Source organism: Thermobia domestica, chromosome 14, assembly GCF_964235325.1.
Source record: "Thermobia domestica chromosome 14, izTheDome1.hap1.1, whole genome shotgun sequence".
Taxonomy (NCBI): domain Eukaryota; kingdom Metazoa; phylum Arthropoda; class Insecta; order Zygentoma; family Lepismatidae; genus Thermobia; species Thermobia domestica.
This window is the reverse complement of record NC_137467.1, coordinates 83666261-83691876: the sequence shown is the minus strand read 5'-3', so window position 1 is coordinate 83691876 and position 25616 is coordinate 83666261. Positions and strand designations below refer to the sequence as shown.

Below are 25616 nucleotides of genomic sequence, written 5' to 3'. Positions count from 1 at the left end.
GAAAATATTCACTATTGAACAGTCTTTCAATTAGTAAAACGATCGACTGTATGCATCAACCTCTCAGGAAACCCTTAAGAAGATTCCAAAAGTTCAGAATTCCCAGCATCCCTCCTCAGTAATAGTGTGGTTGGAAGTGAGTTATTCCGGTTACACGTAGCTGCATTTTTGAGAAAATGGAGTTACAACCAGTGCCCGAGTGTACGAAAGCGGGCGGTTTTGGAGCATATTGGGAAGAAGTTAAGTAGCACACTGTTTCACAACCAATCCTGGATGTTCCAGCAGGATTCTGCTACCGCCCACAAGGACAAATCAACTCAAGAGTGGCTTCAGCATCATATTCCTGACTTTATTTTGCCTGAATGCAGTCTGGGCCAGAATCCTCAAGACTACGACTGTTCTAGCCCTCTCCCTCATGTCATCTCTATATCAATGGTCTCCGTAGAAACCATAGCAAATATATTAGCCGTGTGTTAGATAAGGCCTTACCACCGATGGACCACTGACATGATATGACACGCGATTAGCAATTCAATGGAATTATTATCCAACTATTTGTAACTGCTCCAAATTTATGCCTAATATATTTTTTCGCTTGAACGCAAATTTTGCACTAGTGTGCATTGGTGACGTTAATCTGAATTCGTACAATTTACCTTGTGTGTGCCTTCCGTCGATTGTGCTGCTACCTGGTAGTACGTAAAGGAGCATGAGTAGAAGAAAAGGAAGAAGAAAGGTGAGAGAAATGTGTGAAGAAACTAAGATTTTCTATTTCGGTGTTAGTGCATAACGTGATTCAGCACATTTTCGTTGAATTTGAATATTACTTTCGCCCCCAGGTATCAGTTAAATATATCAAATACGTAATAACTTTAAAAAGTTGAAGTTATATATATAAATGTTACCATTCATCTGCTAAATTGGTAATTAATATTTTAGTAATGTCTGCTACTGCTTTAATAATTAATACTAAACTAAAACTCTACCACATCGTACTTAGTGATAAAAAGATGTATGAGGACGAGATACTTTTAAGCGAATAAAGCATTCGACGCTAAAATCATGACAGGAAAAGACGTGAGTTAGACTATTCTCCGTCAAAATTACTTACAATTCAACTTACTTTGAACTGAACATGGAATAACCTTGTCATTATGATTCTCCAGGGTAGACATCCTATGGTTTGGCGAATGTGGTGGTAGGAACGATTATTGTAAGAAGATTAAACGGATATTGAAAATGGAAAGACTTGTGCTGTGCGATAGTGAACGCTCACATCCGGATCTGGACTAAGACATTGATTTTGCAAGAACTTTCGAATCAATTCTACGAACCAATTACACTACTGGGGCAAGGTTACCTTGTAATTTTGTGTAACATTTCAGGTATGTTTAGTTTTTAATAATAAATGGCACCGGAAGTATTTATAGTTACTTGTTCTATGTCCAGAAAGCATGACATCATTAAGACGAGGGTGTAACATTTAATGCAACAAGTACGTGAAAGTGGGTGATGCCCTCACCTATTTTCATCATTGCATTTTAAGTCTTCTCGCGGATGATACCTCCTTAATCTGTACCGTTGCAGTAAGGCAAATTGCGCTTTTTCGATCGTTGGGTGACTGACGGAAAGATGGACATTTTCTAAACCTACCGGTAATACAGTGCAAGGCTATATTGCTTGAGGGTGAAGGGTCGTGCATACTCTGCGGGAGTCGCCAAACGACTGGACATTCTGGGACGCGCAAAACCGTGCTGTAATAATATGGCACCCGAACAGGGACAGGTCAATTAATAATAATTGATATTATTATTAACTGATTTGTAGAGGATGTAGCATCTGGGGGAAGATCTAGGTGCTTTATAGTACTTGAGATTTCGTTTCTCATGATATGCTATATGCGCTAAATTGAAACTATTGTTTGTGTTTACTGTGTTTTCTGCATTTGTAAAGTATAATGATGACAGAAAATAAGAATATAACTTTGCAAACTTTGCTTGGAGCTATCAATGAGCTCAAGATTTCCAATGTACAACAATTGAAATTACTTAATTATACCAAACAACAAATAGAAAAATCTCACAACGAAACTAAACAACGGTTAGAAAAATGACTGTTACAATTAGAGTATCGACGTTACAGGAAGGTTCTACTAAATTGAACAAGAGCCTAGAAAAATGTGCCGAAACGATGCAAGAAATTAAATGTAGCATTAACTGTAGTATAGACAATTAATCGTGCAGGTTCATATAGCTTTAAACGATTTTCGATGCAGTTAAATGATAAGCTTGAGTCACAAAAGAAAGAAAGTAATGATGAAAATGGTGTTGTAGTTACTGGTACTTGTACAGATAAAGAATATGCGATCACTCCTAGTCCAGTTATTAATGAAAGTTCTTGTTGTCAAATTGTTATGGCAGACATACCTAGTCTTAAAATAGTTGATAAGCGACAGGTAAAAGAAAATTGTGTTTTGTGAAGGGTTGAATGACATTCACGAGCTGTGTGCATACCGTTTAGCGAAAAATAGCACTAATGTTGTCGTTCATGTAATGAAATTGGAGGCAAAAGTAAGACCTCAATGCGCGTTAGTAGCTTGTTATTGCAGGAACTTGAAAGTGTCCTAGGTAGTGTACCGCTTAATGAGTTAGAATGCATCCCCGCCCGCACTAGTTGCTTTTGTTAATGTAACAGTTGTCAAACTAGGTAGTGTTGAAAGTAATCTGGACAATTGTGAGTTAGTAATCAGTCAAGTACAAATTAAGCAGATCAAGCAAATAACTTTCTTTGTACTCGTATGCTCGATGTCTTTACATTCAAAAATCGAAAATGATAATTTTGAGTTAAGTAAGCTTCCGAACTGTAGTAGTAACTTTGTCTCTTGGAAAGAAAAAAGATTTTTTGTGATGAAATTTTCAGTAGCATAAAGCACATGTGTAGCAAATTTGTCAAACAGCGCATTCATCTACAAGTTCACAGTAAAAAGAGTAAGAAAAATAAACAAAGGTTGCACAAAGTCCTTAAGAAAGTAAATAAATTGTTCCATCTGTTGCATAACTTTCATAGGTTCTCGAAAAAGGTCCTACGTTCCAATTTTAAAAGTAGATTTAAATTGTAATGATAGACCATGGCACACGTAAAAATAGTTCTGCGTACGTCTCTGAATTGCCTTCCGAAAGTTCTTGCACGAATGATAGTAACTTCAAATCTAGCGATTATAATAAGTCATCAAGTATTGAATTAGCTGTTGCGTCAGGTGCAGACCGCAGATCATTTGTAAATAGTGAGAATTATAAATTTTCTCAGAAAACATCCATCAGGTTAGTGAGTAAACCAAACGCATTAGTAAGAATCGAAAGTAAATATAAATGCGAAATAAAATGTAGGTCGAAGATGCTTGTTGATGAGAAACCGTATGTTAATTGTGTCATTACAACGGGAAAATACAAACATACAGGTGCATCGAAAAAACAATTTAAAATACAAGGTCAAATTAGTGATTGATTAAAATTTCGAAAGATTAAAATTTTGAAGTGTGTAAAAAATTTTCGAAAGAAAAGAAGAAATCGATTCGAAAATTAGTGAATCAATCTTCTAATATGAATCAATGTGATACTTCAAAGCTTAATGATCGATCTAAATCTCGGCGCAGTGTTGCCATAACAAATTAAAAATTAAAACGTGCAAAATTTAATACTAGTAAAATGAAAGCTAAGAAGTTCAGTAAATTAAAGTGCAAAAGGCAGAGCACAATTTTCTGTAATGTTCCAGTGTTGAAAAACCAAGTGCATATATAAGTGTGGTGTGTTCTGAAAATAAAACTGATTAGAAACCACTTAGTCACTTGTAATTTCGCGTTCTTGATGTTTTGGCAAATGAAGCCGTACAAAATTACTCCTGAGTTAGAGAAACCAAAAGTAGGCGTAGGTTAAACAGATTATTACCTTCCGCCGAATAATCTATTTAGAATACTTGACATTTCCAATGAGTTTTGGAATTATCGAAATTTAAAATTATTTTTGTAATCGTCGTTATTTAAAGATAATATTTCAAATTGTTATTCTGTTGAATTACTCTGTGTGTAGTAGTTTAGGTGTCAGCCCTGCTAGTCTTCATTTGAATGTAAAACCTAACTATTCCGTGTTGAAACTTTTGGTCTTGTAACAAACGAAAGTTATAATGAAAATGAACCCGTAAATTGGGAAAATAAACTCTTAATGGCTGACTATCGTAGGAATGAAAAAGTTAGAAAAAGAAATGAGAACAATAATGCAACCCAGAAAGGAAAATATAAAATAAAAGAAAATGATTTGGTGTTTTTGTTGTAATCACATTTGAGTTCAGCTGTAGACAAAAAGATTAGTAAACTCACTTACTTTCTATTGCGGAATATTGAAATGGATAGTTTTAGTTAATGTATGTTTTATCTATTTTTCTGCTAATAAAATAATTTGCAATGTCATGTGTATTTCGTGTTTACGTTTCCAAGTAATTGCATTTATTTTTAAAAAATCGTTACCACGAAATTTTGTTTTCGTAAATTGTGTATTTTAAACTAGAATATTGTTAACTATTAATAGAATAGTTAACAATTTTAGTTTACAGCAATGTGAAAACGTATTCATAAAAATTTAATGAAGGAAATTGAAAATTTTTCTGTGTAAAAAAAAGAAGTTATGGTGTTAATATAAAAAAGTAGTGTTAATACCTTATGCTTAAATAATGTGTTACATTTCTATATAACATTTGTGTTATTATTGATGGTAAAAGCACATATAGCAATAGTATAAGTAAAATATTACAAGCATATCATGAGATTCATTTGTATGTTAAAATATAAGTCATGCACACATAATAGTTTGTCTTATTAACGGTGCCAAAAACAAACAAACAAAAAAAACTATGAAGAAAGACTTTACATATAAAAGCCCCATAAATTAATTAGGTGTATGTATAAATCCTCCACGAGTTCGTTATGTTTCTTCGTTAAAATAAGACAGTTTCATCTGATGAAGTATACACCCAGCGAAAGTTCTTATAACATTTCAGTGAACTTGTGTCGTGAATGATATCGGAACAATGCTTGCAATTTAAGTGAAATCATAGTGCCAGGTTCTTGAACGTTTACAATTGTTTACTGGTGCACGTACATTCCTTTCGACCGCCAATGTAATTGCGCCAAATTTATACCTAATATAGTTTTTCGCTTGAACGCAAATTTTGCACAAGTATGCATTGGTGACGTTCATCTGAATTCCTACAATTTACCTTGTGTGTGCCTTCCGTCGATTGTGCTGCCACCTGATAGTACGTAAAGGAATATGAGTAGAAGAAAAGGAAGAAGAAAGGTGAGAGAAAAGTGTGAAGAAACTAAGATTTTCGGTTTCTGTGTTAGTGCATAACGTGATACAGCATATTTTCGTTGAATTTGAATATTACTCTCGCCCCCAGGTATAAGTTAAATATATCAACTACGTAATAACTTTAAAGAGTTGAAGTTATATATAATATGTTACCATTCATCTGCTAAATTGGTAATAAATATTTTAGTAATGTCTGCTACTGCTTTATTAATTAATACTAAAGTAAAACTCTACCACATTGTACTTAGTGATAAAAAGATGTATGAGGACGAGATACTTTTAAGCGAATAAAGCATTCGACGCTAAAATCATGACAGGAAAAGACATGAGTTAGACTATTCTTCGTCAAAATTACTTACAATTCAACTTACTTTGAACTGAACATGGAATAACCTTGTCATTATGATTTTCCAGAGTAAACATCTTACCGTTTGGTGAATATGGTGGTAGGAACGATTATTGTAAGAAGATTAAACGGATATTGAAAATGGAAAGACTTGTGCTGTGCGATAGTGAACGCTCACATGCGGATCTGGACTGAGACATTGATTTTGCAAGAACTTTCGAATCAATTCTACGAACCAATTACACTACTGGGGCAAGGTTACCTTGTAATTTTGTGTAACATTTCAGACATGTTTAGTTTTTAATAATAAATGGCACCGAAAGTATTTATGGTTATTAGTATATTTGCTTTTCAAATTATCCTGCTTTTGTTGTGGAACATGAATCGAAAATTGACATGATGTCAAAAGGAAAGGTTCTTGAAATAATTTGAGATGAAAATAAATATAAAAAATGACAGCAGGTTGGCTGGGATTATTGAAACTGACAATTATAGAAGTCTCAGCAAAGGAAATGGAATAGATCATTGGTTTTAGATAATTAGATAGCATTATTAACGAAGATATGAAACGAAAACGATAAATAGAAAAGAACGTAAGAAATTGTTAAATATTTTTAACGTGAGTGTGGTGAGAAGGCTATGTGAGTGACTGAAGGAAAAGTTACAAAAACGTTTCAGGTATAGAGTATTCCGGTGTACAGAGCAGAAACGTGAATATTTCGAAAAAAGGACAAAATACAAAATACGAAAAAGACGATAATATTATTGTTTCTGAATTCTCAGAAATATGTATATTGAAAAGAATGGAAAAACTTACTGATTGTGACCAGTGAAATGCCATTATGAATGATAGGGGTAAAAGATTATAATGTAAAGTAAGTAAAAAGATGTTAGAACATCGTTAGAGCACAAAATGTACTCTACAAGTAATATTGCAGAAGATATGATGAAAGGAAAACAAGAAACATAGAAAAATATAAAATAAATGGATAATGCTAATGGTATAATTTCTACATCAGAGAAAGTTTTGTAAGGATCATGTTGTATGATCTAAACATGGAGCAAGTGACCTACCAGTGATAACAGATAGAAGTATTAAACTGCCTGGCGCTACTGTATAAAGAGCTATGGCGTATGTTTACAGTAGTAGAGCGTTCACCTCTGGTGCTTGGGGTCTCGGGTTCGATCCCAGCCCCCGACAAGTGAACTTTATGGTGGACAAACACCGTGTGCGTGGGTTTTCTCGAGGTTCTCCCACTTTCTTCATTCCACCATTTCATTCATTACTCATCATCACCGTCTCTTTTAGCCTAACCGGCATAACCCGTAGGACGTAAAAATCAAAGATTTTTTCATTTCTTCAAGTAATGTTTTATTAACTGACGTTGCCTGCGCATATACACCTGAATATTTATAATGAATTACATTTACACTAGAACGATAAGTCAGAGAGATTATCTGAGAATATTGTTCAGTATTATTTTATTTATTTATTTGTACAAAAAATTAGAGCTCTAGTTAGTGTTGAAGTGCTTTAAATTTAAGAGGCAAGATTTAACACTAACAAATAAGAAAACACAAAATCTTGTAATAAAAGGGTGCAAGTAGATGGAAGAACACTTATAATAGTCACTATTTTGAGAAAGACTAAAACAATAATAAACCAATTTAGACGACCGGAACAACATACATGAGTGTTTTACATCAATATTAATGTATGATAGTATTTCGAATAAATAGGATTTAAAATTTGTAAGGGATTGAACATCTCTCCGTTTTTCGAAAGACTTTATTTCGAAAAACTGTTTAGGGAAGTATCACACCTAATCACATATATAGTTTCCAATAGACGAGAAAATCATAATACTTTTAAAGCATTTGCTATATCAATCTGTCCAGAAGATGTGATAAACAGTGACAAAGTTTGCAACACTGCTTAAAATTTTGTAATGTGAGGTCTTGTAATTATAACTATCAAAAGATTTATTCTAATGTTCTGGAAGCAAAATAAAGCAACCATTATTTTAAATATTTCATAAAAATACGTCTTTTTAATTTCAAACAGTATAACAATCTGGATTGTCGTAAAGGTTAAAACTATCTACGTGATTGAATGTGATACTGATATTGATCGAATACATATATACCCTGATATATGTGCATTATAATTAAACGATATTTAAATTCTAAGATAATGTAGCCTACCTTAATTCGTAGTACTTAATCACAAGAGAAAAGGAATGTAAATTTTCAACAAAATACACATTGACCTATTTATGGGTTTAAATTCTTACAGCATGATTTATTTATATGAAGAGATTATGAGATATGTATTTTTAAAATCAACTAAACTTGATATATGATGCTATTAACAAGAGTTTCTCACCTTTTTGGTTATACCATACGGAAACAAAAGTCAAACATCGAATTGATTCTGGTTATTTATGTTCAATACAGCTTTCAAAACTTAGTTTGCAAGAATATTGAAAATTATAATTTTCTGCTATTTCAATATTTTAAAATACGGTCAGTGCTTATTTTAAAAACCCTTGCAATATTCAAGACTTAAGACGGATTTAGATTTCTGGGCTTTCTTCATCTAAGGCAATTTAGCCTATCAAGTTTGAGGGATGACGTCCTTCGGCGAGCACACTATCTGGGAAAAGGGAAGGAAGGAAGCAGGACCTATAAGTTACAAGTGAATGAGGGAAACTCAGGGAAACCTCGTTCAGAGTGGCTGGCCTGAATAAGCGTTTTACACTTTTTCGACTGAGCGCCCCCACCGGGAATCGAACCCAGGACCGCTTACACTGAAGGCGAGAACGTTAGCTACTAAGCTACGCCGGGCCACTAATTTAAGACGGAGTATAACCAAATTATTAGGTCACCTTATTTATTTTCCAAACCACAGAGCTACATTATGTTGATCAAACCTAGTTTGATCTCGTTTAAAATAATAGTTAGACCTTGCTGTGTAATATATATAACATTGAAGTTTAAAATATTTTGTATCACTCTGAAGAGATGTTATGCCAGTCAAAAGGCAGAACACATGCTACTTGAATAACTCCCACCATGTAAATCGACAAATGCCCTTACACGAAATCTCTTTATCAACACACATAAACGACACCATAAATATCTTTTACAACTTGCATACAAATTAAATTGCGTATTTACAACTTGCAATATCTTTACAATTTGCAATACCTTTACAACTTACAACTTGTAATTTATTTACAACTTGCAAATAAATTGCATACAACTAAATTCTATTTTCTTCAATACAAGGTGGCGCCATAAAATATTACAATTACAACATATTATTTCTCCACAACTAGTGTCACACACTGGCCTAAAATAATCAGGTGACCCGGGAATAAATCTCTGTCGAGCCACTAAATCTTTATATTTTCCTTCTCTCCGTAAAACTTCATATTTTCCTTCTCTCCGTAACAAAGCACTAATTTGATGGTTTTAAATAGGGATACAAATTGAATTGAAAATTTTGAGAGAAGAACCTTGACTAGATGGTATCCTAGACCTAATTCGTTCTTAGTAAACATATTTGTAATATATATATATATATATATATATATATATATATATATATATATATATATATATATATATATATATATATATATATACAGTATATATAGGCCAACACGTGGCGAAGTATACACTGGGTTCATATATATATATATCTATATAAATACGGCGTCGTAATAAATGAATAAAATGATAATATAAATATTATATAATATATTGTAGTAAAGAATATAAATGATAGGACACCCATATATATATACACACACACACACACATATATATATATATATATATATATATATATATATATATATATATAATGTGTGTGTGTGTGTGTGTGTGTGTGTGTGTGTGTGGGTGTCCTATCATTTATATTCTTTACTACAATATATTATATAATATTTATATTATCATTTTATTCATTTATCACGACGCCGTATTTTATAAACACCCTATTTCATCTATCTATACCCAGACTATATACACATTTCATTATATTTTAAAATCTAAAAATCACTATAATAAACGTTTCTCGTTCCGATCACTACACAAAACCTCACACGAACTCAATACTCTCTTGCCACACACGCAATACTACATAATACACCCCAGCTTCATTAAAATAATTATATACAGGGTGTCTCAAAAGTCCCTTACCACCCCTATTAAAATCCAAATAGATATACTTTCAGCGAATTTGATGTGATAGGTGAACTTGAGGGTTATGGGGACACTTTCTGGCGTAGGTTACGCAGACGGCCGCCATCTTGGTGCCGCCATCTTGAATTTAACTTTTTTTATTACGAACGCTACGTGGGTCATGTGATACATGACCATAGGCTAGAATTTCACCAGAAAATCGAATCTGAAGTCAAAATGCATTTATCTTTATGTGGTAAACAGTTATCCACAATTGAAGTTGTGAATTTGACTGCGTTTCTTTTGTGTTGCAGGTTGTGAATCATGCCGTGAATGAGGGACGAACGCATCCAGATCATCAAAATATGAGGCGGGAGGAGTGCCCGCGCAGTGGCTGCCGATTTCAATGCGCGTCATCCACAACGAGCACCTGTATCGCATGTTGCAGTGGCACGGTTATTGACCAAATTTGAGGAAACGGGAACAGTTATGGATAGTCCCCGTAGTGGACGGCCAAGGACAGCCACGGACGAAGAAACAGCTACTGCCGTGCTGGCCTCCTTCTCGAAGTCGCTGCAGCGAAGCACACGTCGTTTAGTAATGCAGTGTGCTGTGAGTCACAGTTCAGTGCACAGGTATACGTGGCATGCATATAAGATGCAATTGCAGCAACATTTATCGGAGAACGATCCCGATCGTCGCGTCCAGTTTTGCGGGTGGACTATTGAGCAATTGAGGGTAAATCGGCAGTTCGCTATGCAGATACTTTTCTCGGATGAAGCCCATTTCTACGTAATTGGTGAGGTCAAGAGGCAAAACATGCGCTAATGATCCCGTGACAACCCCGCTTGGACAGATCCCTCGAAAATGACCGGTGCAGGGAAAATTATGGTATGGGCAGGCATATGGCGAACAAAGATCGTCGATCCGTTTTTCATTCCAGGAACGTTAAATGCAGACCGATACCTCGCGTTGTTGCAGGAAAACATAATGCCGGCTCTGATGTCCGAGGATGGTACCTTCCCCAGGTTCTTCCAACAAGATGGTGCACCTCCCCATTATGGCATTTACGTGCGTCAGTTCCTGGATGAACAGTTTCCTGGGACGTGGATTGGTCTACGTGGAGCAGTGGAATAGCCTGCCCGATCACCAGACTTAACTCCCCTTGACTTTTACCTGTGGGGACATGTGAAGGCTATGGTATATGCTGTGAAAATTCGCGATGTTCTCCATCTGGAACAACGTATCATGGCTGCCTGTGAACAAATATCCCCAGAAACCTTAATACGTGTCCATACCAACTGGAAGAAGCGTCTGAACACGTGCATTGCGCAGCACGGACAACATGTTGAGCACATTATGTAATACGAAAGTCACACCTGCAATTGCGGATAACTGTTTACAACATAAAGATAAATGCATTTTGACTTCAGATTCGGTTTCCTGGTGAAATTCTAGCCTATGATCATGTATCACGTGATCCACGTAGCGTTTGTAATAAAAAAAAAGTTAAATTCAAGATGGCGGCCGTCCGCGTACCCTACGCCAGAAAGTGTCCCCCTAATCCTCAAGTTCACCTACCACATCAAATTCGCTGAAAGTATATTGATTTGGATTTTAATAGGGGTGATAAGGGACTTTTGAGACACCCTGTATATACGTTCACAGAAAGTAATATTATCTGCGATATTATTTGATTTTATGAAATTCTGACTGCGACAATGAAATTATTCTGCAGCCACGAAAAAATAACATTTTAATGTTGTAATTTCAGAAAGAAAACTAGCATCATATCAGCTGACTTCTGTTAAGAATATATGCAATGTCTATTTACTTAAATATTTTAATTTGTAGATTACGTAGAATGTTGTAATTTTTGGAAAACCTTGGCTTCGGATCACTTTACCTAAATGTATGTTCATATGGGCTGGAAATTATATTTGCTCCGTGCTAATCAAAAAAGAAAGGTCAATCTCATAGAAACTAAATCACAAAATGCTTGAATATCGACATATGAATGACGGGTAGTACTAAATTTTGACACTAGGGGCTAACAACGATACGATCAACCCTTGAACCACTGAATGTGACCTTGTACACGGAATTTTGATACTATATCACTCTCATTTCCTGACATTGCTATAAATCGGTATGATGGGTTTAGTTATTAATCGAATACGAAAATGTGAATAGCAAATGATACACTGTCCACACTTAATTATTTCACACACTATTCCATCACTCAACTACAATTGCTACTAATAATACTACATTACAAACACACACATGCCACATCTATAATTACAGAATACGTTAATACATGTTATAATACATACTAATCATTACTACTAACTCACACAAACGCCCAAATTTTACCATATTAAATTGGCTCTATCGGTTTACGAAAGGAAAGGGAAAGAAAGGAACAGGGCCAATTGGCCCTTGTATTTACTAAATCACATTCTTAATTCAAACTGTTAAGTTAATGCCCAAACTATTTATTGAAAAAATATAGACCCCTTTCCTGAAGGGAAAAGAACCTTATGACAACTATACATTCAACCCATCCCTGCTGGAAGTTGTACCCCCAAGTTGAGAGTAAACAGGAGCCCTCTTGAAAATTTACACATGCATTATGATCACTATCCTAACTACAATGAAATTAAATACCGTCATGTTACTACTAGATAAGTAAAAAAAAAAAAAAAAATCACACTCACTACATACACGAACAGAAACGGCACCGGGACAGGCCTTACGTAAATCTAAAAGGAATAATTTTCAGGATAAAAGATTTTAAGGGAGAAACACTACTCTTCCGAAACTGTTTATGGATCTTTAAGGACAACTAATAAACTGATGCACTTCACTTGGTAGAACCTGTCCACCACTAATTATATCATCTGCAAAGCATGGTGTCACTGACTTACACTTCCTCTTTCAGCTTTTCAGTCCGGTTTTTTTACTCTGAAATAGTAAATTATGGCTCCATGGCTTCCTGGATGGTATTTATTCAACTATTAAACTAGATTTACTTTACTTGCAGATTTTCTAGCTAATTTCTATTTTTTGCTGAGCTGGGAAAATCTGGGTCTGCTGTCTTCGGCTTCTTGGTGTAGTATATGGATGCTCGCGCGTTGATATGTCGCGTCGGTAACTGCACGAATCAAAACAAATCTTTTTTGGCGGTGGAGCATTTGAAACGAATAAAAATTGGTAAAATCTGGATTAAACTAGATTTTAGACGGATATAGATATCTAAAAGGGGGGTGAAGAGAGGTCCAGGCAATTCTGCCAAAATTTTAGATTGGTTAATTATTCCAAAATATCCGTCTAATGGTGGGCCTATATTTCCGAATAGCACTGACACCGTGAGGTTTGTAATCATCCATATAAAATATCCATATACGAGATTTATAATTAATTAATATATGAATAAAGATATTAATCCCCCAAAATATGGTTCCTAATGAATTTTTACCATCTTCCATGTTGATTTGGAATAAGATAACGAACAAAGACATAAATTATATAAACAGAAAGAAATTTTTTGCTAAGTAGGAAGTACAGTCGGTGCAAAAAATCTCTGGCACCCTCCCATCAAAAATATCATTACATCAGATTGTAATGGTACATTACAAATCCTCTTCTTAGATGATGCGACTTTTGGTAGTACTAGCGTAATCAACCTACACAACCGTCATCTGTGGGATACAGAGAACCCCATGGAATGGTTGAATCGTCCCATCAGTAACGGTTCAGTGTCAACGTGTAACGGATCAAATTTTATATTTGTTTCGTTACAGAGATAAATGAATTCCTGACAGCTCTTTTAGTAGCTCCTTCCTGAAGAAATAACAAATAGTCAAGTTTAATATTGGTTGTCAATGGTTATTACAATAATAAAAAGCATAATATGCTATCGAACGCAATTAGATTTCATTATAATTAATTAACCAATTTAATTTTATTAATTAATATTATCCTTTTATTTACAATTTAACCCTACAACGGTCGGGCGGGAAAAAGTTTCATAAACGGTCGTGCTGGGTCTGACAGACGGGCAACTCCATCGTTACGAGCGGGACGGTTCAACTATGTTTTCGGTGCTTTCACATCGAATAAAGAATTGCATGTAAGTTATTTTGGTGTAGTTTTCATGGTGCACGTAGAAGTAATTTACAAGTATTGATATCAATTGTCAGAAGTTTACGAACAAAACTGAGAGCGGAAATTATTTAAAATAAGAGGACCTGTTACGGGTGGGACAAAAAAGAGAACATGATTATGCAGCAACAGGAATAGTGACCAAACTCTTGGAATTTAAAATTGGTAACGAAATATTGGTTTTGTTTTCGAGTCCAGTAAGAAGTGGCATTTTTTATGCAATATAGTAATCGAAAAATCATTCCATGATCAAATAAAACGGTCATTTTTACTGTTACGGGTGGGATACAGTTCGAACTACACGCAGAAATTTCTATTGTAGACAAGGAAAATAAAAAATCAATCTCTTTTTTCTTTATCATCACATATACTGCCTCCTAGTAGTACATAATGTATATAGACGTTGTTCCAGTTTTAGAAATGCAAAGAATTCTTAATTGTAATTTACAAGCAATAAAACAATTCTGTAACTAGTAACATAAAACATCCCTTCCTCTATCTGTACATGTTATTAGAGTTGTACAAATAGAAATAACTCTAAACTCAACTCCACAAACACAAATACAAACAGTTCAATAAGAAAAAACTTCAAACATCTTTCCGTTCATAGTCTGAAATGAATAACCATATTAGCATCTATGGAATTTCACGAACATCTACAGAAGATGGAAATTCGTACAATACCGCTTCCTTTCTGACATCTTGGATGAAAGGTGTCGGTCGAATGGCTAGGACTTGCTCCAGTCGAATATAACTTAAGTTACTTCTGTCTGTTTTGAGTAGTTTATGACTTTTATCAAAATTTATTAAATACATTACATGGACATCTTTCTTAATATCTGCTTCGCCTTGAGCAATGGTCACATACTTATGGGAGATTATTTTCTTCCAGAATGTTTTGATGAACTCCATTAGTAGAAATAACCCCGGTTATATTTGAATAAAACTGTCATCCTTCTTGCAAAAATTTCCAGAATAGGCGCACCATCTTCAAATACTATTTCTACGTTAGTAATAGTACACAAAACAAAAATTTCCTGACCGCTTGTCAATGAGCCGATCGCTCATGAAAACATACTTGAATCGTTAGTTTTGTTATTTGATAAAGTGCCAGAAAGTTGTACAATGACCAAAATGTTACTAAATACCATTATCGCATCAGAAATAGTCTAAGTTTGTTTTACGATTAACTAAACCAAATTCTACTTAACCTTATATATATATATATGATGGCCAAAAATGAGGATTTTTCAAAAACAATCAGATATACTTGTAATATTAAAAAAATAAAGTTAAATTATTTTGCTTTAAAAGTTGCAAGATAAACAAACTTATGATTCATTGAAAGGTGTTTAGTAGTCACATAAAATACTAGAATATATGATTCAAGATGTTATTGGCTCGGACGTCTCGTAATTGTTATGGGTGGGACAGTTTAAAGTAATTAAATATTTCCTAAAATGTTTTAGCTTTCTCTATTAAAATGTTCACAATGGAAACCTAGTATAATATTGCTTACTTTTACCAGGAATTGCAATTAATTAGAAAATACATGTGTAACCAAGATAAACTCTCAGATGTTTTCCGTTACGGGTGGGACACAACAGCAAGCAATACATAAAATTGGAGAAAAACCCCACAAAATGTTATCTTTTAATAAAAAATTCAGCTGAAGTTAGACTATAGGTCTTCTAGCTTCTTTCAGACACATCTGTGGTATTCTAACAAAAAATCATCGCCAAATCTAATGTTGACAAGTTAGATACGAATTAATTTTCTGAACGAATCACGTCGTGAGCTATGTTATAGGCACTGTAAAATTCATTTTTGTTTTAAAAAAGAGAATCCTTCTTCCAGGTTCAAATGATTCAATACACATAATGTAATATTCTATTTAGACAGGTTTCGAAAAATAATGTCAAGGTTTACCTTGTCATGGAATTGCCCAGACCTAAGAAAATAAAACTGCATAATTAATTTGTAAACGATATTTTAAAAATAAAAATATACTTTTATGGAATTGCAAGTATTTCTAAAACGTGGAAAAGCATTTCAGCTCAAAACTGTGTGTAAGCTTATTTTTTGAAAAAATATTTGTAATTGTTTACATAATTTTTAGTAAATTGCATGAGTTTTTTAAGAACAATTATATAAAAAATAATACTTGTTTAAATGTTGTTATAGATAAGTAATATTGTGAAGGGCACTTATAAGTTTATTTAACATAACCTAAGGCACCATTTATATTGAAATGTACTGAATGTCAAGGAGTAAAGTTTCTTAGTTTTCATAGCATTCATCACAGATCATTTTCGTGAGATTCAAACGTAGCCATGCTTTACAAACTGTGCAATAATACTTAGTTTCTTTGTCCTTACATCTGTATCATCTTCACCTCTTTCCTATCCCCGAAGAAGCCCGTTTGTCCACCTGGAAGTCAGAAAATCTTGCTGCAAGAAGCCTACTTTCAAGAGAGAGACTTGATTGCGTTGCGCGCTGCATCACATAAGGCGTTGCCAGAGATTTCGCTAGTTTCTAGAGATAATCCCATCTAGCCATTTTTGTTTGGTTTGCCCTGAAAGTGAGATATTTATTCAGTACGGCAATGTTCTTGACTGTGAAAAACGACAGAGTGGACAACGCCTGGTTCCTTTTGCGCCTGTGTATTCACCGTGCATAGCATCAACAAAGTCTACACCATCCTTAGTTTTGCTGTAATATGTTTTTATGCTAGGCTTCTTGTTTTCGCCGTTTTCTAAGCCAATTTCATCATAAATTTCATGGTCACTAAATAATTAAAAATCAGGATCTGCATCGGAATCATCCAGTTCACTTTCATCATCATATAAAATTCTATGTATTTCACTCACAGAAACGGTTTCACGTTCCAATATGTTCTAAAGTTGCTCGTAATACAAACTGAAATGTTGTTCGTATATACAAACTCAAAAAATGTCGAATATGTAATCACAATAAAAAAAATAAACTTCTTGCAAGATTCTTTACACTAGCAATAAAAAGTTACGTGAACGGTCGAGTTGGGTCTCACAGACCCACGCGAGGGTCATAGCTCTACTAAAAGCAACCTAACAATAATTCAAACTGCTTTGCGACACTAGCGTTTCTTATCGGGAGTTTCAGGAAGGTATACGAAGTTACAACTCAAACAACTAACTTAAAGTGGGAAATTTTATTAAAATATAAGTAGATGGGTCTCACAGACCCAGCCCGCCCGTTCTAGGGTTAAGAATATAAATGACTACTTACTGTAAATAATTATGTCCAATACACTGAATTTTTAGCAAATCCTACAATTTTTTTTTATCAATGTCTTGATTTATTTCATTACTAATTTGCAAGAAAAAAAATCGCACTACATATATATATTAAGGATACACTATTTTTCACTTAAATTTGTACTGACCGGTGAAAATTACTATCTCATAACAACTTTAATTATGAATATCTGATTATTATCTGTCAGCTTTTGGCATTTTAAGATTTCAAGGCATTTTAACGTTAGATTTAGAGAAATCCATAGATGATCTTATGGCTGTAGAAAGTTAACTCCTTCTTGAAATTTCTGCAGCTCCTTTTTAAATTGGACAAATCTGAGTGCTGATTAGGACGCTTAGACAAGATCATCTTCTGGGAGGTGGAGCTCTGAGAATTCCATTGGCATGGGAGTCATATCTGCGCTCTTCAGAGTCGTAGGTAACTGGCTCCCGTAGATTCACCACCAAATTTTCTAGAACGGTAAATAATAATTTATGAGCACTTCTAATGTAAATTTGAAATATAATTTCAAACAGCTGTTCACTTATATTGTTATACTAAACAGTTAGTTGTGGTTAAAATAATTATATTAGATTTGCAAGAGCCAGTCTAAAATTCTTACTTAAGATGTTTACTCAGATAAAAACATATCACAATAAACAGTTCATCAGATATCATAAATGTTATATACTATACTAACAACATACTTTTCCTAAGAACTGAAAATATCTACAAACAGTGTGTGTACGAAGGGTAATTTCACTTTTTGATATACTCAATTTTGATTTTGAGTTAAACTAAAGTGTTAGTTCCTGTATGATAGCACAATTACTTCCAGAGTTAAAAACCTAGTCCTTCACAGCTTATTGCGGTATGAGATACTGCTCGATACATACCCATGCAAGACATGTGGGTTTGAGAAGTTACTTTCCTTTTTAATCTATTTCTTTTTCCCTGTCACTAATGAAAGATACATTCTACCTTTCGTGTTAATGCAAGTAAATATGTAGAAATAGAAACAAAATATTTTATCGTACACTACCACACCAATATTTTAACCCTTAGCCCTTTGGGGATCTTATGGTGCATTTTGTACCATACGCATTTTTCATGGTACATTGCGTTATTTCTCTTCTATTTGAGCTTTTTCGTCCGGGTTTTTCTGTTTTTCAAGTCCAGAGACATTGTAGAAGACATTACGTATAGTTTTAGACCGTCCTGCGTCCATACATGGAAGGTGATGACGTCATAATCTTAAAATGTATTTTTTTCCTTTTTAAGCCTATGTTCATTATTTTTTGGCGGGCTTATTTTTGAACGTAGAAGATTGAAATTTCGTACAAACATTCAGTCCACCGAGTAGTATTTACCAGATTTTTTGTTCCGATGTCAGTGTTAAAACAGGGGGGGGGGAACCAGAGGGGTAAAGGGGTAAAAAAAGGGATATTTTTACCCCAAAAATCCCGTTTTTCAGTATTTCCCCCCTCACATACATGATGGAGACACCTGAGTCATACTGTCTGAAAGGCAGTTCCATTCTGAAGAGAATGACGGTCGAATTATTATTCTATGGCAATTAGGGCCGTCTTAGTGAATTTTTATCCAAATATACTTCTGTATAGGGTAAAAGTGGGGCATGGTCGGGAAATTTTTCCTGGCGGGCCTATTTTTTCACGCAGAAGATTGAAATTTTGCACAAACATTCAGTCCACCGAGTAGTATTTACCAGAATTTTTTCCGATTTCTGCGTAAAAACAGGGGGGTCCAGAGGGGCAAAAGTTGAAAAAAGGGATTTTTAGTCCCAAAAAATCCCTTTGGTCGGGATTTTCTCGCCTTACATACATGATAGAGACACGTGAGTCATACCGTCTGAAAGGCAGTTCTATTCTGAAGGAAATGATGGGCGAAACATGACCCTAGGGTAATTAGGTATGTCTCAGGAAATTTTTTCCCTGAAATCATGGTGTTTTGTGGTAGTTTTGGGCATGGTGGGAATTCCTGATAAAATTTCTCCCGCCCTTACTATTCAAGATAGAAACTTGAAATTTGGTACACACACTTACTTTACCAAGTAATATTTATCAGATTTTTTTGAGGTCTCTACGTACACACAGGGGGGGGGGGCAGGGGGCCCAAAGTTGGACAAAAAAATTTCCCCTCAAAATTTTCCCTTTGACATCAATTTTCCCTCTCCTGGTATACGGTATGGACATGCAAGTGATACCATTTGAAAGCCAGCTCTATTCTGAAGAGAACGAGGTATGAACCATGATCCTAGGATAAATAGTGGCGATGCAGTAGCTGCTTGACTGAAAGTCTCAAAAATAGCCCAAAAACACAAGATCTCTAGAGTACCAAGCTTAAAATGTTACGTAAAGTACTAGGCTTCGGTCATTTTGATCCAGGCGTTTTTTTTTTTGTTAAAAAAAAATATATCAAATTTGATTCAGGGAGTTAAAATTCCAGCATCAATGAAAAGGGCAATGTGCCTAATTGTTCTTTATATTACAGTAAATTTTATACGCTGTATACACTGCCAGTGGCGGCTCGTGACACTTTCAAACAATAACTGAATTATAGTACTGTAACATTAGAAATTTATACATAGAAATATGCTGTCTTTGTTAGAAGTACTTCCTGTCACACATGGTATTTTGATTACACGTGACAGCCCTTGCAGAGCGGTTCGCTGGTGCAGTGTGCTTTGTATACAAACTTGTGGCAGATGGCACAATTTTGAGAGGTGAACAATCACGTGGCTTGCTAAAAATAAAACCAGATGTTGTAGGGAACTGAACAACAATGTAGCAATTGCTGAGAAAGAAATGTACAGCATTAAGTGTAGATGCGGGGAGAAGGGCTGGAGAAAACAGCTTCCGAAAATAAAACTTTCTATTACTCTCACCCCAATCAAAGCTCGGTAGAACGAGGAAGTGATTGTTGCAGGTAAAAGAAAATATACTGTTTCAATCAGCAAACAAATAATAATAATTTATATATATATATATATATATATATATATATATATATATATATATATATATATATATATATTAATCCCTGGACAATAGTTTTTCTTTGATCTTATAATTATATATTTAAATTGTAATTTACATTAATGCAGTGTAGTTATGTCATTCCGCTATAAGTCATTTTTCTAGAAAATATGCAAAAGAGATAAGTTATTTCTGAACAATTCTCTCAAAAACGAAATCGGGCAATTTTGTTCATATTTTATAAACAAATTTAATTGTTACAATTTAACATTTCAAATTTAATCAAATATCTTAAGATATATTAAAAATGTTATTATGTAATTGAAACACGCCAATTATTATTGGTTGCCTAAATTGCGGTAATAAAAGAATAAATAAAATATACAAAAAATACAAAATATACATCACTTTAAACTATTAATATTAAAGAATTCTGTTTTTATTTAATTGTAATAATAAATTTAAATATTCCTTATCAGTTAAAACTATTTGTGAAGACAGTGTTCCGTGCACTCAGAATAATAATTTGTGATTCTAACAACTGGCGGAAATCCACTGAAGATTTATTATTGCCTAGATGTTTAACTTACGCCACCACAACGCAGAAACCATTAGTGTTGCGTTTACAAACAGATAGATAGTACATTTTTTAGAATATTTCTAACGTTATTGAATTCTCTGATGGTACCTATTAAACAATTGAGATATAACACTTATGTTTGTTCTAGATCAGTTCAGGTTAGAATCCTTAATACAAGGGTTGTTCAAGATTGACCGGGATTTTCGTACATAAATAATCGATGAATAGCCGGACCACGATGAAACTTGCGGGTGACATAATTTATTCCTTCTCGAGTAACCAGCTCCCGGCATGACGTATTTGGCGCATGCGTAGCAGTTGCAGCAAACATGGCGACAAGCACTGTGTCTGTGGCTGTGGAGCAGCGGTGTATAATCCAATTTCTTGTGAAGGAGAAAGTTAATCCAGCTGAGATTCTCAGAAGATTGCGAGCACAGTATGATGAACAAACGATGTCACGAACAAGAGTGTACGAATGGTGTGAACAGTTTCCCGAATGACGGTAGCTGGTAACAAATGAAGCGCATGGACATATTCGCCAGACTGCAGTCACACTAGTGAATATCGCATGTGTTGAGCAAATGGTTCTTGTGGACAGGCGAGTAACAGTGCGGGATATTGCTGCCGAGGTGAATATCAGTGTCGGGAGTGTTAAGATAACCCAGGACCACTTACGTTTCCGCAAAATCTGTGCAAGGTGGGTTTCCCGCCAGCTGACATTTGATCAGAAGCGGATACGCATGACGGTCTGTGAACAGCTTCTGAATCGGTTTCGAGCCGAAGGTGATGAATTGTTGCAATCCATCATCATTATCATTTGTTTGCACCCCTTAAAGACCATCTGGGAGGGAAGAAATTCACGACAGATGAAGCACTCAGCAAAGCACTGCGAAACAATGTCCTCCAGTAGCTACGAAAACAACCAGGTTCTTTCTACGCCAAAGGAATCAGGGAGCTGCCACAACGATGGCAACGGTGCCTCGACGCTCGGAGAATACTTGCTGATATAGCTTGGTGCTTCTTGTGCTATCTGTTTCCTCTAAAGAAATAAAAGTCCCGGTCAACCTTGAACGACCCTTGTTGTTATATATGGGGAAAAAACCTCTTGCATAACAATTGACGATAGTCTTGCAACTGGTGAGGAAATGTTCGTACCTGTAATAACAATAGATGAAACGTTTATTCTCCAGTAGAAAACAGTTTAAGCAATGAGAAACCTCCTCTCTACTTCCAACAAAGAAATTTCGTCCGTTCCTTGTAAGCAAATAAGTTCATCGTGCCATTTACTTGAATGAAAGATACTGATTAAGATTATACTGATTCTGAAGTGTACAGTCACCAGCAAAGGTATCTCTCCCCGAGTGCTCTAATTCCATTACATGGGGTCCAGATCCTTTGTAGTTTGTAAAACACCTGAAAAAATGCAAACCAACTTACACGTAACTTTTTTCGGCAGTGACAGCAGTTGGTAGCACTCAGCCAGGCCTTTATGCAAGTAAAATTGTAAGTAGATGGCGCATGAGACAGTTCTTCATTCTGAAACAAATGTCTATGCTGCGGTGCGTTTTGTCTACGATTCGGAACTACATATATTAATCTCAATTTTGCTGTGTGTAATGTATTATTTCATTTATACGGTACATGTATACCCTATGTTCATAGAAACAAAAACACTGATCAGCAAGAATCAGAAAATGCTTGAAAGTAGATGAAGATATCAAATCTAGATCAATTTGCTGGAAATAAGTTTGTAAATCATTGTCTCTATTCACAGAAAGTCTGGAATTATTCTCATTCCAACATCTTTTTCTTTCTGGAGAGGAGAAGATCTTGCTTGTCACACTGAGTATGCATTGAAATTGAAATCGGAATTGAAACATTTGAAAAAGTGTGGACCTAGCGGGGATTTGAACCCGGGTCTACTGAATAGAAGTCCAATGTTCTAACCACTTATCTACCGCCTCACTTCGTCTTTGAGCCAAAGTATTAGCTAGTTAAAATCGTTTCATGGAAGACTACACACAAGATACTAATGATAGCATAAGGAGACGTTCCTTATGCGAGTGTCACAATGACTTACTCGAGATTTCCTTCTTTAACTCAAAAACAAGTTATATTGATCTTTCTCAATGAGAAAAATGTCATGAAACCTTCTTCAAGTTGAGACTACGTCATCGTCTTCAGCAATAGTCTCTATTTACGTTACAATTCTTCCTCACCTTAACTTCTAATTTCTAAAGAAGAAAACACGATATAAATTATTTTTACATTCTTTGGATTCTCTCAACACGTGGAAAAATAGAAAGTTTATGTTTATCTTCATAACTACTATTTTTTCTTATCTTTGTATGAGGAATTTGTGACGAGGTGTGAAGCAAAAACTACATTGAAGCGACCCGTGTTCGAATCCCGTCGTGGCAATTATTTTTTAATTGGAAGGTATTGTTTACACAATTGGTATTTTAATTATCTTATTTCTTCTTCTTCTTCTTCTTCTTCTTCTTCTTATTATTATTATTATTATTATTATTATTATTATTATTATTATTATTATTACTATTACTACGTGAGCAAATATGTAATTAATAGAGTAACATTGCATAAAGCCGAACAGATTAAGGATTTGGGTATAGTGTTTGACAGAAGCATGAAATTTACCTATCATATAAATGATACAATCCAAGGGACTAGAAGAATAATAGGGTTTATTTTCAAACAATGGCCTGAGTTTAGAAATGCCAGTTCATATGTATATTTATACAAGATGCTAGCAAGATCTAAATTAGAGTTTGGTGTAGTTATTTGGAATAGTATAGGTATAACATTGGCAAACAAAATTGAATCAGTACAAAAATGTTTTATTAGGTTACTCTGCTATAAAATGAATAGAGATTACTACTCACGTAGTTATGAATACTGGTGTCAATTTTGGGGATTGCAGGCACTGAGCGACAGGAGAAAAGTTATTGAAAGATATTTTATTAAGAAACTACTAGACAATAGCTATAATAGTGAATATTGCTTGCATAATATAGGTATAAGGGTACCAATGTATAATACAAGAAATATATCAACATTAGTTCCTTTGAATCCGAAATCTGTTATTTTAAGAAGATTGACCAATTCTTTTAATTTAGTTTGATTTATTTTTATCAGTATAAAAGCATGAATTTTAGAGCTTGACAAATATTATTTTTACTATTTATGACGACTGTTTTGATACTAAAAAAAGGTGTTAATTTGACAAGGAATTATTAATCTGATGTTATTTTACTTTATTTTATCATTATGTTTTGTCTTAGTATGTAGCTTACATTGTATGTAATATGTGTTTATCTTCTCTGATAAAGTGCTGTATTTTTGCCGTTAGGCTGTTCATGGCACAGAAATAAACATTATTATTATTATTATTATTATTATTGTTAACGATAGTTTGAACTGTTTTATTAAAAAATAAATCATCTCATCAAAAATATTTCATGTAAACAAATTGCTTAGCCTCCAGCCTGGTTGACTCTCAAGAAGTTATCTAATCTAGGGCCAAATCTGTTCCCTCTATGCGAAATATAATACTTTCATTCTAAGAACATAAAAGTCTCTACATGTTAGTGCAAAAAAATTTCATTATTTGGCTGCTAAGGAACACTGAAGTTGTTAAATCTTACGATCTGATATAATTATTTCAATAGAAATAGTTATGTACCAACATTCATTTTCACTTATACATAGATAAAGTTCATTAATAAATGGGTGTATTCCACATACATTGCAATATATTGCACTAGATTACCAAGATACGTTACAATACCTGGGTTCGCTTCATCGTTTCTTCTCAAGTTGAGTTCGGAAGACACTACAGTTTATATCTTTTTATTGAAGCAATTCGGTATGTTTTTGAGTGTTGTGTTCTGGACACTATTTGCGTTTTCAGGATAAGTTAGTCACCATGCTTAGAAAACGTACTAAATCTTACCCCCATACCGTAAGTACCCCCATACCGTAAGCATCGGTGAACCACCGACAGGCAACTAGCGACATCTCACCAAAAATTGGGGGCCTCGCAGTGACGATCTGCTGTGGCCCCACATCCTGTTTTGAAAATTATACAACCAGCGGCAGAGAAGTGGCGAAACGCCAGTGAAACACAAAATTACTCCCCTAAGATATGCTTAGTCGTCTATATGCGTGATTTCTTTACATTAAGTTGAGCCTAAAATACACTAAAAATACCCGGGGACGGACATGAACCAAAAATCTTATGACCTTATTACATTGGAATCGAACCCGCGACCCTAACATTGTGAAACTAATGCTTAAGCCACTACTCTCACATCACTGTTCAAGGAGAAGGAAAAAACTAAATGTGCGTCGAATTCAGTAAATTGCATACTTTTACGATTCCAATGTAATAATGACGAAACTCTGATTTCAGTCGTGATAAAATTGTAGTGTTATATAGAAAAAGTAGTCCAGAAAGTTCAACTTTAAATTAAAAAGATGCAAGGACATGAAGGAGAAACTGGCCTTTAGAGGGTTTCGAATTCTTGAGAGACAGTGCCCTGCCAACATGGGGGTCGAGCAGGGCGACGGCCTTGGGCAACGAAGTAAGGGGGCATAAAATTTGGTAGGAAAATAAAAGAGAAGTAATACAAGCGCGCAAAATAAAGGAAAAACAAGGTTTATTTTTGAAATTCTTT

General features: G+C 34.6%; 1 protein-coding gene across 1 annotated transcript in view; it reads right to left on the bottom strand.

The window, feature by feature from the left end:
• Positions 1-16236: 16236 nt before the first annotated feature.
• Positions 16237-25616, bottom strand: part of LOC145670643 (uncharacterized) — a gene marked incomplete in the record, with an annotated part of 61319 nt that continues 51939 nt past the window's right edge. Inside the window, 1 exon segment of the mRNA XM_081739435.1 lies at positions 16237-17815.